This window comes from Podarcis bocagei, assembly GCF_964188305.1.
Source record: "Podarcis bocagei genome assembly, chromosome: 3".
Lineage (NCBI taxonomy): Eukaryota > Metazoa > Chordata > Lepidosauria > Squamata > Lacertidae > Podarcis > Podarcis bocagei.
Window position 1 is genome coordinate 49,547,518 of NC_138127.1, and position 14,576 is coordinate 49,562,093.

The following is a 14,576-nucleotide window of genomic DNA, read 5'->3' on the forward strand; positions in this document are numbered from 1 at the left end:
AGTCATCAAAGGTTCTTGAAATAAAAAAGCAATACATAAATATATACCTGGCACAGTCAAACCATGGTACTTATTTGCATTTTCTAAGGCTTCAGCTTGTTTGCACTTACCTGGGGTCACTACTCCTGAGTAGACATGTTATAGGACTGCATTATCAAACAGTTTTAACTTAAGCTCAAAAGTTTGCTAATGATAAATGAATGGGGAAAGTGAATCTGGAATTGTACCATTTCAGAATTATACTTGGGGTGTTATTTGGGTTACTCAAAACCAAGCATTATAAATTACAGCCTTATACTTTGGATATAACTTGGGATACTTAAATCCAGCATGAGCTTTTCCTGCTAGTCTCAGAGCAAAGCTATCGAAGTGTCAGCATTGTATCTGTATTCTGTCCTTGTCTAATAGCAGATACTGTATATGAATGGATGACAAGAAGGGAGTTGTTGGTATAATAGCTACAGGGTAAAATAACATTTATGGATATAGATCTATGGGCTTGAGAAGGAATTTCTTCGTATGACTAAAGAACCTCTAGCACCTCTGATCTTATTGCAGGCGTAATAGATGGAAGGGTTGCATCCTTAATACCACGGAAATAATAAAAAGAAAAGAAGTATAACACTGGTTTGTTGTTGTTGCCTGTTTTGCAACGACCCCTGCAAGGTACAATGCAGGGCTATGAGGAATCCCACTCTTAATGAGAGAGGCATCAAGGAACAAGGAAAAGCCCATTACTGTGACCCTCCAATTATACAGCTTCACAAACAAATGAATAATATTCTCCTCCAGGCAGAGGCAGAGTTAGCTGCTTAATTGTTTTCAGATCCACACAGAGCACCTTACCCACTCGGTATTTCGTGCACCTTATTGTCATTTCCTTTACAGCCTGAATGCCAGCGAAAGAGCTTGACAGTCCTGAGGTCAGAGGTCACCGAGAGTTGAACGTGGCATCCGCTGCCATCACGTTTGTGTCAAGCGGAGTAAACATGAGGGAGAAAGGAAGGCGAAAGTGCCTCAAGCTGGCTCCAACACTCAGCTGTCCTCACAGAGTGTGCTTCAACAGAGATGGAGAAGAAGAAAAAATCTCACAAGCCTACCGCAGTCTCATTTACACATGTCATGGGGGGGGGGGAGGTGGCAAGGGGGGGAGGAAAAGGAACAGAAGGGGTCATTTACTAATATGCCTTTTATAATCACTATTCATTTCCCTACCAGAAATAACTTAAAAGAGAGCAGGAAATTAATTGCTACCAAAAGCTCAGCAGGTCACGGAGGCAGGTGTAACCTATCAATTTAAGAACAGCCTTGCTTGCTGCATGTTGTGATTTCACCTGGAGAACATCTGGACTGCACACCCTGCATCAAATGCTCACCATTCCGTATTCCTATATATTTTTTTAAAAAGCAGACGCAGAAACACAACAACAAGCTGAAAGAGCACACAAACACTTCCCTCCTCTGCTGCTTTACATTCCACAGCATCACTCTCAGCAGAGCTGCAGGAAAAAAGCAAGCATTCCTTGGATAAAAGATCAGCTAACTGAACCATACACATTGCTCCTGCTACACTCCAGTACATAGATCACTAGGAAACAATGCAGCCCACACATCACGTCCTGAAATCCAACTGCAGTTTCTTCCGTAGCTTCGGGAAACATACCTTTCCCAGTGAAAACTGAACAACAGAGACAGGATTTACTGCCGTTCAGACAAGGAACACCTCCCTTTCTCCCCCTTCCCGATTTCCCAGTGAATGCCATCCCCGGTATACCTGCATTTATCAGCAATGCAATCGCCTCATCTCTCCAGTCACTCCAAAGAACCGAACAGCCTGGAAATTCCGGTTGTCCATTATTCGAGGTCACAGATAAAAGCTAAACAGCAGCAGTGACTCCCATCAATCATAAGTCACTCAGTTATAGAATGTATGGTAGGAGACCTACTGATGTAAGCTAGTCACCAGAGAAAATACCCACTGATGACGCATATCCAGGCATAAAAATAGTTACAGGGCCCCCAAAGGGATTATTCAACAGCCTACATTTAGATATTCTTACAAGAGACCCAAAGTCAATTTGCTGCTCTTAGGTGGCTGTGAAAAGCTGGAGTTTAAGCATCTTCAGTGGACAGAACCACAAGTGGCTGGTTTAAATAAACAACTGCAATTACGAGCTGTTTCTGCATTTTTTGACACTGCAGTATAAGGACAAAGTATAAAGGGAGAGATGCAGGCTACAAAATTCTACCTATAAATGTATCTTTACAATGCTGGTTTTCATTTACTAAAATATATATATATTATGCCGCGCACAGCTTAACATTTGTCTATACATTTCTAAACGTGCTTTCTATCCTCCTCCCCTTGGCCCCTGCAGAGCAGCCTGGCTTAACACTTGTATAAAAGCAACATCACAAAAAACGGGTTTCAATTCCCTAAATCACTTTACAACAAAAGTAGCTTCCTTTAAAGAAATTTGACAGCAAAAACGTAGTCCCAGATTAAAGGATCTGCAATGGTGTTGGGTGAAATGAAGGTTCTGAATCACAAGTCTTCCCAGAGACTCTTGGGGATGAATTGCAGCTCTGCGTGTTTTGTGCACAAACATATACATTGCGCCTCAGAGAAACCTGGACAGTTCAGGTTTGGAGCTCATAACATGCCAGTCCTCCAACCCCGCTGCAGTGCTGTACTTCCCCCACAGGACTAAACTTAACCAGTCCCACATTTATACCAGAGAAAGTAAAGGAAACAATTTAGGGTTGCTACTAGGGTTTGGAGCTAAACCTATTCCCTGACACTGGTGACCCTAGTCATGAAGAACCCAGCTTGCTCTGTCATCTGCCTAACTCCACCTTGGCGTACGACTCTTAGTTGCACTCGACTGTAGACCAGAAAGCTGGGGACTGGCTTTCTGACATAGCGGGTGAGATCCAGTTGTGGCTTGCAGAACAGAAATCCACTTACACATGGAATTTTTCTCCCCCCCCCCTCTGCCCCCCCCCCCCGGTATGCATTCAAAATTTGTTCCAGAGGGTCCCCAGTCCTCTGGAGCAGATTTTAAGGGTGCAGGGAGCCTGCAGGGAGAGGAAATGAAGGAAAAGTCCTTTTACAGCAACAGAGACCTGCTCAAGCTTTGTTGGAGTTCACCCAGTGGTAGCTTTTCAGTAGTACTGAATCTTATGATACAAAAAACCACCTTAAAAGGAAAATGACATTTCTTTCAACTGGGGCTCATTGGACAATGGGAGGCAGGATCCATTCCTGATTCAATTATTATAAACAAGCAGAACATTGGACCGTGCCCTGAACTTTGTTATAGGATAAGACCCATGGGAGCAATGAACATGTTGCCCAAAAGTGGCATGTTAAAAGGAATGGGCTCGGATACTGGATCCTATTAGAAAAATTACAGGCTGTTCTCTCCCTTGAAAACCAGCTTAACAGTTTTATAAATCGCCTTAATAAAGTAGAAGAAATTCTGTAAATCATATCAGATGGTATGAAATTATTAGTCACCCTAACGAAACTTCGGATTTCTCAACAGTGGAAAAATGAGCAACATTTTTCACTGCAAGGTTAGTATATTTAAACAGGGGTACATTCCAATAATGCACAAGATTTTCCTTCAACTAAAAATACACTAATTCCTAGGCACCCTGATAATTTTATAGGAAAATGTTTTCTTTTCTTTTTTACATGCGCAAAGTTGATGGAACTTTTTCCAAAAGGCCACCAAGGCTGTAATCATATACCCACTTACCTGGGACTAAGTCTCAATGAACTCAAACAGAACCTATTTCTGAGTAGACATGTAGAGAATTGTGTGGTAAAATACTGTGTTCCTATATTGTGTCATTAATAATGCAAACCTATGAAGAAGCAAACTCATTTTAGTTCAGTGGACTCTACTCCCAGGTAAGTGTTACAATATTGTAGCCATAGAAAATTAATTAGGGAATATCAAACTCTTGACTGAAACTTATGAAGATAACTAGTGTTGCCATACATTTAAACTTACTTTTTTTGTATATGGTAAACCAACAAAAATTATAAACTAAAAAGTGTTTCAAAATGTGAGTTACACAGCTGGAACATTATACCCACAAGCCCATGTTTTTTTGTTAGAGCATGGAGCTGATAGTGCCAGGCATTTGAACCCCATCTGGCACAGCTGCATATTCCTCCATTTCAGGGGGTTGGACTAGATGATCCTCAGGGCCCCAACTCAACAATTCTATCATTCTATTGTTTAAAGATGGCTACAATCATTCATGTTCTGCTTCTCAATATGAAGCCATATAAAATACAAAGCCATGTTTTTCTAAGAATGGAAGACTTAAAAGAATTTTAGAGTGTACTTGGCACCAAATTCCATAGGAATAAAGTCATATAGCCGATTCTTATTCAGAGTAGCCTTATTTGAATTCTTCTGTGTAATGAAAATTATTTGGCTTTATGAAGCAGCCAACAGTAACTACTGACCCTCACTTATAGCAGAATGGAAGTCACTGTTATTTAGAACAGTGGAAAGATGTGTGTCTTTATCCCTGCACTGCAATAAGCAGTGGGGAGGATCTTTTTTGCCCTGCCATGCACTATTCTGCCTAACTTTCCTCGACGATGATAACATTGTTATAAATAAAAGTGCAAATTATTTTTAGCACCGAGATTTCGCTAAGCACTCACGTTTCTCTCCTGTGTGTAAACGCCGGCAGTTCTGCTTGCCCTAGTTTAACAGCCCTCTTTAGAAATATTCATTGGTGGCTTCTAGCTGATTTATCCCAAGCAAGTTCCCGGGAGAAGTCTGATGCTTATTCTCTCCTCCAGTCTCCTATCAGCATCTCGCCTCTGATGCCCCCTGTAATTGTCACCAGCATCCAAGAAAGCAGCAATTCATTTCCTACAGAACATGGGAGATAAAAACAATCAAATTTTAGAGCAGGGCAGGGCAGGGGGGAGGCCCACAAAAACAAAGCTTAACATAAAAATATTAGAGGGGTTCAAAATGTACACAATATGTCATCAAGAAACTGGGAAGCTTTATGTGTTCTTTCACCAGAGTGAAGTCAACCCTACAACATTATCACAAAAAAATCTCTCGCCAGCAAGGAGATTGAACATTTTCCTCCTCCCACCTATGAGGATCTTGAAATACATGAGAGGAGATTTTTTTACAGCTTTATATTTTTCCTATTCTAACTCCCCCGCCCCCCAGTCTCTTATGTAACTTGTATCATACAAGCAAGGATGTCCAAGGTTGGAAAATTCCCAACTGACCAAAAACAGGATTGAACTTGATGCCTAAAGACCATGGAAGGAAGATGATCCATGCTGTAATCTGCTCTTCGGCAAGGTTCCTTATACCATTTTTTGTCAAGCTTCCCTAGATAGAAATCTTGCTACCCAACAGACAGTGGTGGGGAAAGCCACCACAACTTGCAATGCACTCTGCCAACGCAACAACAGCCCTGGGTCACCTAGCTCCAATCTCTGCTATTAGCCTCTTCTGCATTTTCGAGCCAAGATTCCTAATGTAGAAAGTAACCAGAGGCAGCAGCAGCAGCAGTTTTTGCTAGCCTTTTCTCTCATCTGCCTGAAAATTGGACACAACCGCAGCAGAATAGTCTGAGCAGGATATAGTTGGGTTGCGATTCCCATTGAGAATTACTAATTTGTTCTCTTTTGTAAAATATAAGCCCCGCTCAGGAAGGAAATTCCGTAACTCAATGGAATTGTTTTCCTTTATATTCACCAGGTTATCAAGCACAAAACAGAGTCAAAATTGGCTGAGCCAGCTGGCAGGGGATTCCCTATGCCCAGGGAAAGCCATAGCTCAACCAGCATAGGCATGACATCAGCAGCTCCCTCAGTCATCTGCCAGTCAAGCTCAGTTCAACCATCACTCGAATGGTGGGGTTGCTGCATACCTACGGTTGCTCCTACAGAATAGTTTGAAGCATGCCTGTCCCCTGACTAAAGCAATCTTAGTGACTTTGTCACATAAATCTGCATAATTCTACATAGGAACAAAACAGCAGTTTTGATGAGTATAGCAATGCTTCAGACTGCAAAAGAGATAAAAGTGGAAATAGACGCTATGTCCAAAACACTGTCATACTGATGGCATCTAAGAAGGCATAGTATTTTGGAGCTGCAAAAGTCATCCTCTCTGGGACCCTTCATAGAGCTCACCATGCTCCTAAAATAAAGCTAGGAACCTTCTCTCAAGGACATCCCCAATGAGCTTTTCACAGCTCCCTGTGCCCTAGCTCCTTTCTTGCCCAGCTGTCATATGCCAAGGCAGCCCTGAATCTCTCTTGCCCTTCCAATACCGTCACCTGAATTAAGAGTTTTGCACCTAGAAAGAGACTAGCCTCAACTGCAGGAATGGAAAAACATTACTAGGAGGACCCCACAGTCAAGCACAAGTTCATTTTCTCTGTCACGTCATTGGTTTCCCTTTCATTAATATAACTATGAAAACAATTTGACTGATTAGTCACCCAAGCCTAAATTCAATTCCTATGTGGGGTTTTTTTTTTAAAAAAGGTAGAAAATAATCACAGCTACGTTGTACAGAGTGACTGAGTTCTCAGTGTTCAACCTTGAAAGCTAGCTCTTAGACTGAGCTGAACTTTGAACCTCCCATTTTCACTTAATTCTGAAATAGCACCCCTACAGAGAAAATGAATCTGGCATGCCATAAGCCAGAGAAGAGAGATGCAGAAGCAGCTAAATGTTTATTAAGTATCAACATTGGTCAATTCTGCTTGTCCACTCTTCCTCAGAAACAGAAAAGCTAATACTTTTGAGTTCCACAGTTCCAAAGAAATGCCACTCCCAGATAGAGGAAAAACTGTAGAAATAAAAGCAATTTTAGAAGACTAACTTGCTTCCTTGAGATATGATGGGCACAACGTGTCCACAAAGGAAGGGATACAGAGTGCGCTCTGTCTGTCTGTCTGTCTGTCTGTCTGTCTTGGTGCCATCCTCAGTCTCTAACATTGACTGTGATGGAATAGGGCTTGAGGCCATTTTGTACTCAAGTTTTGGCAGAGAGTATACAAGACCTTGGACAGCACCAAGGGGTCCTGCCATGGCAATTAACAAGCAACGTTGTCTCTGCTGGGAGCAAGAGCCAGCTGAAGCATTATCTAGGCTGCATAGGCTGCACAGGGTTGAAGCCACAGGAGCTGGCTAACTGACTAAATAGCCCTCACCTTATTTTGTAACCTTTGGGGCTTCTGTGAGGCTGCGAGCTCTGGCCAGCAAGGCCCTGAATAAGCTATAGGAGGTTCTGCCCCTGGGGAAATATCCAAACATCTGAGTTCTCTACAGTGCCATGAAAAGCCCCCAGCTTGCAGAGCACGATCCAGTCCTCTTTGGGATCTATAAGGAGCTGGCCCTTGCTCTGTTTATCCTAGGGCCATCTATTCATCCTAGTGCCATCTCTCCAAAGGTCTTGCCTATTCCTGTTACTGGAGATCCTGGAGACGACAATGAACCAGGGACATTCAGCATGCTGCACATGTATTGCACTGAGCTATGACCCACCACCTAAGAAGCAGAGAATTCTAAAATTAAAAGTAGTAAACTCCACATTGGAGCAGGAGAGGCGGGAAGCATTTCATGCTTTCCTGAAGAATGACACCCAGGGGAACAAAGGGAGCAGAGAGTAAGAAAAGCCGGAGGGGGGACATTTATTTTTGGAAGAGGAGCGGGACCGTATTTGATGTCACTGTTTCACAACTGCTCTGCGCTCTGCTTACAAGCAGGCAGCTTTCAACAACAGGAAGCCTGAGGACTTGGAGCCCCATGAGTGGGCGTATCAGCAGGCAAGTAATAATATGCAGAGAGCAGCACTGGCAGCGACTTCATCCCATCTCCTTCCAGCCACTACAAAGGCTCATGCTGGCAGGGCAAAGCTTGCCAGGCATCTCTCAACTCCCACAGGTTGAGACTTTAGCGTTTGCTGCTCCGCAGGCAGTCACACGTTTCATGTTTCCAGTACCAGAAGGTGCTTGACATTTCCACTTTAAAAGCCAAGGTGCCCTAAGCCCCAAAGTGAAAAAGTCTGCCGTAATGATAGAGACACAAACCGAAAGAGGAGGCACTTGAGAGCCCAGAGAAATGGCTTCACCTCCACATTACAGGAACCTCTTGAAAACTGATACTTAGGGAAGTAAGTGAGTAATACAAATTAACATGTGCTGTGTTGGGGGGCTTGGCGGGGGGAGGGGGGAGGCGTTACACAGCAACCTGCCCCATAACAATAGTGGAAAATACTTCCTTCATTGTAAAAAATAGAAAATAAAAAAGAATCTGATCTGAATTATAAGAATAGTTCTCACAGATCCTGATGTGTCTAGTGGGTAACTAATTCTTTGTTTGTCCTTGGAAGTCTATGACTATATATACAGAAAGCATCTCACCACCCTCCAAGTCACGCACAACCCCCTGATCCTTTATTGTGGCCTCCCAGGTGTTTTGACACACACACACAAACAAACACCTATTCCACTCATGGGTTGCTACCGCACTGCCACACATGGCTGTGGTCTACCTTCAACTTCAGTGGAGCGGGATGGCACAGGTACGTAATCTTGGTGCGTTGGGACATCATATTTACTAGTTTCCAACCCCAAGGTATACCGTGTCAGCCAGGTAAAACATAAGAAGTACAAGGCCCAAACTGAGTATTAGCATGCAAATGCATATGTAACTTTCAGAGAAAGAAGTTTCAGGGTCCTAGCCCCTTCCTTTCATATGTATTATTACCTACAGCTTCAACGTAATTGGGAAGGGGTGGTGCAAAATGGAGGCACACCAAGAGGGAGGGCATATTTATCTCTTCTTCCACCTGCCATTTATCTAAACCCTTCCCCAAGTTACTCCTTCACCATCAACCCCAGTGGGGCTCCAAATGTGAGGATAAACCTTATAGAGAACCTTGTAAGAGGAGAGAAAGCAGTTCGGATCTATTTCGAAAAGAGAAGCAGGAAGTGAGGAAGGGATTAAGCATTCTTCCCTCTCTACTGTTTGTGCTGCCTCTTCCCAAAGCTCCTTTTGGGGTCACCCATCATGTATCTGGTACATGCAACAGCACATGGCCTGATCCAGCAGGCTCTCCTTATGTTCTTATATAAGAGACACAAGGCAACTATACATAGTCTAAGATAAAAAACAGCCCATATATATATTATATCCAGTAATATATCCAGCTAAATATATTACCATAACAGAAGTGCATCAAAATATGCTATATATTTTTTTCTGAAAACTATCTTGTGTAATTTATTCAACCTTCTAACACATTAAAATTCCAAAATGCAGAACCCCAGGCATTCTGACCCACTACATCTGAGTTTTATATATAGCTATTTATTTGGTACATGGAGAGTGTTTTCACAAAGCTCAAGAATTATGCATAGATACATTTTGAACGCTCAGCTGAAACCACAAAACTGATTTTTCCTGCTTGAGGTGGCTTGATCTCAGTTGATCCAATGTAATAATTTTACTCTATTACAATTCACCTGATCTACATGGAGCTTTGATTTCAGTTCTCCTCCTGGGATAGAAGAAATAATATATTTGCCATCAGATAACGTAATATATGGGGATTCCCTCCTGCCACTCAGCCGACACAGAATACTAAGTGTTCTCCTTTAATCCCATTTCCCAATACAAAGCCGTTTGGCTTGCTCTCTTGAGATGCCCTGCCTTGCTAACATCACCTCATTGAACTTGAACCCACAGTTGAATGTCCCTTTATTCTGGGTCCCCACCGTTCCTCGATGCTCAGGAAAATTAAAATGATATATTAGCATTTCTACATCCTGTTTGCTTCTCAGCTCATAACTCCTTTCCCTCATCTTTTCCTTCATTCAGTCTTGCTGTAGCTTAAAGCCAGACATACCTCTCCCCCACAACCCCAGCATTTTTCAGCTTGCTTTCTCCAAGTTCATGGTAGATGGGAAGCTAAAACAAAAATAAACAAATCACAAGCTACAACAGCATCCCACTTTTGTTTTGCATTCTCTCCATTTCTTCGTATTTTATCATTGCTGGTCATCTCCATATTTGCATCAGTTACATATGTTTAGCTGTCATGGTGTGCCCCCGCCCCCCGCCCCCGCCCCCCAAGCATTCTGTGGGCTGCAGTTTTGATAATTACCTGCTAGAAATCATTAGCTTCTTCCCATCATACAAACCTAGATCTATAGCTCCAAAGATACCCAGGGAAGAGGAATGACCAGGAAACTACAGTGGTACCTCGGGTTAAGTACTTAATTCATTCCAGAGGTCCGTTCTTAACCTGAAACTGTTCTTAACCTGAAGACCACTTTAGCTAATAGGGCCTCCTGCTGCCGCCACGCCACCGGAGCACGATTTCTGTTCTCATCCTGAAGCAAAGTTCTTAACCCAAGGTACTATTTCTGGGTTGACGGAGTCTGTAACCTGAAGCGTATGTAACCCGAGGTACCACTGTAGTTTTAAGTCTAATGTAGGCACGCCATGTATAATCTATTTTCCGTTCTTTTTCCCACTCGTGTCTCTCACTTTCCCCCCTTTCCTTCTAAAGCAATTCTCATTGGTTCATCATCTTCATTTAACCCTGAGAAATGGATCTGTGAGCAGGTTCAGAAAACCTGCTCTACTCAGATTACAATCCCAGCTCCCCTGAAGGAAATGCTGAACCTGATTTTACACTGTACGACTCACAAGGCCCCACAACCAATTAATATATCATGTATGTTCACTATAAGCAAAGAAGTGAGGAGGAAGATGCCGAAGGAACCACACTGTTAATTTTACTACAAATATTTTATTTGTCAATTCGTTTATTCTGAACGGAAACCGGGGGGGGGGGGTCAGTTCCAAAGGTACTCAGTTCTGCAAAATGACTAAAATTCCATATTATTATTATTTTTGTTAAATCTACCTTGGGACTTCTTAAATGCTGTGTTCCTGCATGTGCACAGGCTGCTTAAATCCAACAGACTTTGATGACATCTGGTCCACAAAACTATGCCCAGGTCCACAGCTTTGACATTACAAATACATTATTCTTATTCTTATTCTTATTCTTATCATCATTAAGATCTATATACCGCCCTTCATCAAAAGATCCCAGAGCTGTTCACAAGATAAAATAGTCATGATGATGGTCTTCCACATGCAGCTATGGATTTTCCATCATTATGTTATATATTATTTATTTATTTATTTATTTATTTATTCATTTATACATACATACATACATACATACATACATACATACCCAGGCCATCTGGGTGGCTTTCAACAAAATATTAAAATACAATAGTCTGTCAAACATTAAAAACTTCTCTAAACAAGGCTGCCTTCAGATGTATTCTAAAAGTTCTTCAAGAGAAGCTAGGCCAAGTCAAACATGACATATTTGCACCCACACTGTTGCTTTTTCCAAAATGATCTTGCAGGCACATACACAGTTACAAACAATTCCACAAAAGTTACTAGACCACAAAATATTTTATATGCTTGGCTGCGTGCGTACACTTATGTTAGCAATTTGTGGTCTTTAAAAAAGCAATGTAGTAAGTTTTGCCTGTTGCCTAGCAGCAGTTCTTACTCGCCACAGGTGACCAGGCAAGTGGTTTTTACAAGCCTGCATATAGATATGTTATGCAGGAATCAGAACACTTGCTGGAGTGGGATATGCAAGCAGAATCTGTTGTCTCTACAGAGTGGAACTTGCACATTCCACTGCAGAAATCTTACGTTGCTCTATGCCTATGTAACGTCTTCATACTCCCTTAAAAAGCCCACAAAACATTATGTCAGAATGAATCCATTATAGCTCCTGATATTATTCTTCCTACCGAAGAGTGAACACAAATAGAAAGTTTAGTGACTGATTTTAGCGTTTGGGATGTATATAGCAACAGATTCTTTTCAAAGAACACAAAAGAACAGAGATTCCTATTCATCTCACAGTTAACACTTGTGTTACCCTAATGAAAACAAAATGACATCTTCTACTTTATTGCACATTCTGGTGCAAAAAACAGCTGCAAATACATCTTCATTTACTCAACAAAGCCAGATTTATGTCTGCCTGGTTAACTTACTAGCACTGGCACTCCATATGCTGCTACTGCAAAAAGCAGAGATTCTCCATCTGGCTGCTTTGAAACCCTGACATTCTCAACGAGTCCCACCTCTGCACTGCACACAATAGACCAGTGTCAGAATCAGAAACAGAAATACTGTAGAGTGTCAGGGCACTATTTACTTGCTCATAGCTTCTGTAACAAAAAGAAAGAAACAGACCACTGGGAAGATCTCCGCTTCTCAGTCAGGGATGGCAAGAGGAAGCCTGCAGGAGGCAGAGGGAAAACAGCAAGGAGGATACGATCAGCAGGAAAGCATTGTGTCTCCGGGAAAAATACATTCCTCTTCTTCTGTGTACCCTTGCCTAAACCTGCATATCTTGGGCAACACCCCATAATCTCAGGGGCTATTTTTATTATCTTGAGCTCATATTTCAGTGCTACAGCCAAATAAAATGTGCAACGTTGTTGGTTTTTAAATCCCTTTATCATGTCAGTATCTGCAGTTTGTTCTAAATGATGCGGGGAGGGAATATGTCTACAGTACTATGAAGACCAAGGGGAATGTGTAGGTCGCATCACATTTTGCCAAAGTACACAAACTTTTATTCTAGATTAAAAGGATTAAATAGAAGTAAAGATTCTGAATGCTTACTTCCTGTTCTTCCCCCTCCCCTCCAATACACATACACACACACACAACCCTAACCTCTCCTTCTGAATGTATTAATAATACCTACACCTTGAACACAATTGGTCCTTCTGTGTTGCCATGGAACTGAAACCTTTGCAGCTTAGATGGCGATGTATTCCAGGGAGCAGGCTGTTCCTACACTTCCTATCACAGAGGTAAAATCACTGCATACCATTAACTCCTTTCATATCACAAGCTTCTTGTCTGCACATCGCTTTGCATGCTCCCTGGCCCTCCCTTCTCTTCCACCTCAATAAGCAACATATATCATGCTTAGCTTGTCTTATCTCATCAAACGTTTTGGAAATACAGTGCAGATAGCATCATGCTGAAGAGCACAATTTTCTCTCTCTCCCGGTTCAGGTAATCACTTCAAGTTCGACTGCAGTTTAATTAGTCACTTGTGTCAGTCATCTATTAGATGGCTAGAGAATCGCTCGTGTGCTGCTGAGGAGGCTGTGACCTGTCTGGTCCTGCTCTACTGGAGAAACGACAGTTATTGAGGTCCAAGTATACGGGCTGGGTTCTTGCACATGTGTGACCTACCGACTGTAGCGTTGGCCCTTTTGGATCATAACACTGGACAGGCAGGGATAGGTTGGTTTGGTCACTTGCTGTATAGATGCCTCCTTGAGAAAGGGTCCGTTCCAGCCACTCTGAAAGAGAGGGTTGTGCAGCCTCTCTTGAAAATCCATCCCTAGATGCGGACTGAAATAACTATTTGGATGCTTGAAAACAATGCCTTTCTTGACAAAGTGCTCAATTGGGTGGTTGCTCTTCAACTTCAGGATATCCTTGTTAAAACAGGTCGATCTAGATCCATTTCCACTGGGTTTCAGCCGTTTTGGCAACACCGCTGTTGGGGGGCTATTGCTATAGCTCTTCCCCCTTGAGCAAGCCGCTGCAGTTCAGCGGTCTTATTGAAAAAAGGAGTTTTATGGATCCTAGTCTCACAGTCAGAATGTGAGATTTTTCTATGTACAGATGTTCTGAGCAAGTCGTAATTTTACAATTAAAACCAAATGTTGGAGATTCCTTCTTTCATTTTCCAAGAAGTCTGTGACGCAAGTGTTGTGGGTTTGAAGGCAGTAATCCTCCAAATCTTGTTTTATATTATGTGTTATGAAGAACATACTGTATTAACAGTCCTGCCCAGGTTTTCGGCTTCACTGTTTGCCCAGCATTCTCACTTTGGTTATTGTCCAAAACCGATTAACAAAACACTTCATGCTATGAAGGCATGCAGAATATTTGCCGTGTACATGTGGGCTTCTGTCTTTCTTATAGTTCTCAACGATGGATTCTGTCTTTCAGAAGTCTGAAATTTACTGAACAGAGTTGCCTTTACATGAACCAAGTATCTGCCTTCCCATAACTGCTGATTTGGGTCACTTCCAGAAGGTCACTCTTTTATGGGCAGGAAATACACCAGAAAATTTAGCTTGTGCAGTTACAGTAAATTGAATTGTACTCTCTTATACAACAAACCCACTTCCCAAACCCAAACAAACCCAAAATGGCTTTTTGCTGTAAGAAAAATGATGAGGAAATGCAGTGGAAGGTGTGGGCTAACAAGTAAGAATGAATGTTCAACAAACAGCAGGTGTAGTAAAAACAATCACACAAATTTTATGAAAGCAAATCAAGATAAATGATAAAAAGGTAGTCTCAAATAACATGGGGTTATTGGGTTGTAGGGAGAAGTGACAATTAAGTTCCCCACACAGACGAGCACCATTTTATTTTCCAATATGAACCCAGAAGAAATTTGTGTTCATCT

The 14,576-nt window shown here is 42.0% G+C and overlaps 1 protein-coding gene across 5 annotated transcripts in view; it reads right to left on the reverse strand.

Annotated features, from left to right (window-relative positions):
- HIVEP2 (HIVEP zinc finger 2) overlaps positions 1–14,576 on the reverse strand; it is a 136,375-nt gene that overhangs the window by 79,052 nt on the left and 42,747 nt on the right. For 3 of the 5 annotated variants that reach the window (XM_081186262.1, XM_081186261.1, XM_081186263.1), the window contains exon 2: positions 4,691–4,904. The exons of 1 other annotated variant lie outside the window; for it this stretch is intronic. The gene's annotated coding sequence lies outside the window, so the exon portion shown is untranslated. Of the gene's footprint in view, positions 1–1,774; positions 1,919–4,690; positions 4,905–14,576 lie in introns of those variants that run through there. One more of the 5 variants, XM_081186264.1, reaches the window with a different exon arrangement.